The sequence below is a fragment of the Sinocyclocheilus grahami genome, unplaced genomic scaffold (assembly GCF_001515645.1).
Source record: "Sinocyclocheilus grahami isolate Dianchi unplaced genomic scaffold, SAMN03320097.WGS_v1.1 scaffold766.1, whole genome shotgun sequence".
In the NCBI taxonomy this organism is placed as follows: Eukaryota; Metazoa; Chordata; class Actinopteri; order Cypriniformes; family Cyprinidae; genus Sinocyclocheilus; species Sinocyclocheilus grahami.
The window spans coordinates 514,975-517,671 of NW_015505945.1; positions in this window are offsets into that span (position 1 = coordinate 514,975).

Here is a 2,697-nt window from a genome sequence, read left to right on the forward strand (position 1 = left end):
CAACTGAGCACTGGCCCCTGGATCAGATGATATTAGAGAGAGGATATCATCGTCCAGTGGCTGTCTCTCGCCCGACACCGATGCACGGAAGAGGGAAACCCCCCCTTAAGCCTCATCGGCTAGGTCCACCTGAGATCCCCACGAGCTCATTCTCCTCCGTGCCTCAGCAGCGGCAGGTCCTGAACCGTGGGAAACCGATGGTTGTGCCTCTCCCCTCGAGAAGAGAGACAAACGAGAGCGGAGCTTCTTCAGAGAAAGCTCTCACAGTGCACACAGATTGCCCCCTTGAGGACATTGCGTGCGTGCTCCTCGCCCAAACAAACAACGCATAGATCGTGTGAATCATTGGGTGTCAGAAACCGCTGACACGGATGTACACACTTTCTAAACGCTTCGCTAGTGCTCGCCATAGTAGGAAAGAAAAAGCTCTTACTTTGCTTTTTGGAATGCACGCTTCAAACAGACCGGTCAGTGAAGACGAAGAAGAGGATGATGTGCGCTACCGGCGCCTATTTTGTACTAGTCACGGCGGTAGTGACGTCATGGCTGTCGCCGGCCAAACAAGTTGGTGTTTTTTCAATGTAGGCTTCAGACACGGGTCATGACGAGGCGTTCTCCATAGCGACCCCTAGAGGACGCAGTTCAAAGTTCCACGAAAGGGAACTTACATCTTAGAGATGTCTATCAGATGTTTGTACTCAGCTGATGCTTTCCAGATCAAGCGATCTTTAACAGACATCTAGCAGACGTACGTGTGCTAACTGGGATAGTTTATTTTTCTTATTCTAATTGTGATCAACGTCGCGTAAGTAGATGTGTTGGGTAATTTGGCTATTAACATGTAACATTTTAATTATATTCTGCTGGAATGAATGAAATAACTTGAAAAAAGATTTGTTCATTTTGATGAACGAGATTCAAAGATCCGAGTCAGTAAAATGATCTGAACTTCCCACCGTGCACACTTACTGTGTTAAGTGTGCACGAGTGCAAGCATGAGCAAATAAGTTGCTGGCTGCAGTTCACTTAACGGCAACCGATCTTGCTAATAACAATTCTACATAGCCCCTTTAATACTACTAACCGGAATAAACCGTTCTTAACACTAATACAGTAGTAACACACTAACTATAATATAGTTTGTTAGTCTATGTAGACTAACTTGCAATTGCAACTAGTTCCAATCCAGTCAGAATTTAGAGTCAGAACTATACTTTTTTTATCCTATCAAATAATAAAACTATTAAAACTGTGCTATAGCTCATAGTATTTTAAAGTGTTGTTTTTATAAACATTTTGAATGTTTGAATTTGTATTTTTCCCATTTTAAATCTAAAGTTTTAGTAATTTTTTTCTGTGCTTTGTCATTTTTTATTAGTTTTAGTATTTTAGTTTTTATAATATGCTTATATAGTTGTTTTATTTTTTTATTTTTTTTTACTTTTATTTCAGTATTTAGTTTAGTTGAGTAGTTTTAGTACACCAAATTAAACTAAAGGACAATGATAAATGTTGTCTTGGCAACTAGCTCAAATAAAATATACTGTATGTTTTTTCATTATATTAATTTTATATTTAGTTAATTATAATTAAATATGCCTTTTAAATGCTCTAATTACATGTCATTTGTTGTTTAAAACTCATACAATTGGCTGAAAAACGGCTATGTTTGTATTTATTATTTGTATATATATATATTTTTTTATTCTATATTATTTTTATATTATTTATGCATTCATATACAGTATATACTTATATAAAACCTAATATATATTAAATAAATAATATATTATATTATTTATTTTTATACTCTATGTGTGTGTGTGTGTGTACCTGGTATTCCCTACATTATGAGGACCAAATGTCCCCACAAATATAGTAATATAGTTATATAGTAAACTTTTTTTTTTTTTGGTACCCATGAGGAAAACAGCTTATAAATCATACAGAATGAAGTTTTTTTTTAAAATCTAAAATAGCAGAAAGTTTTGTGTGAGGGTCAGAGTATTGAAAATACAGTTTGTACAGTATAAAAACCATTATGTCTATGGAATGTGCCCATAAAACACGTAAACCAGTGTGTGTGTGTGTGTGTGTGTGTTTGATTTTAGGGATATTTATATTACCTTTTCACTTTACACTGGAATTATTTAGTGTTTGTTGGACTGTCAGGAATTATAACCACTAATTCTGGAGGATCTAAGGATCTAAAAAAAAAACGTTATCAATAAATATTATTATCTGAAACCTGTCATTACGCATAAGGGTTCATTGGAAGAAAAAAACTTGTCTTCTAAGGCTCACAAATCCAGGAGTTACCAATCTGAATCAGTCTGATGAATAATTTTCTAAATGAACAGAGTATCTGTCAGCGCGGCAACTGAATCACCATATAACTCACTGAACTACTCTTAGTTTCTCTGCCACTAAGAAAGCAAAAATATATTCTCTCTTTATCTGTATACACATATAATCATCATTTGTATGCAAGTTGTTGGTTGACAGAGCACATACAGTGGTGTGAAAAAGTGTTGGCCCCCTTCCTGAATTCTTATTTTTTTGCATGTTTGTCACACTTTAATGTTTCAGATCATCAAACAAATTTAAATATTACACAAAGATAATGCAAGTAAATACAAAATGCAGTTTTTAAATGATGATTTCATTTATTAAGGGAAAAAAGCTGTCCAAACCTAC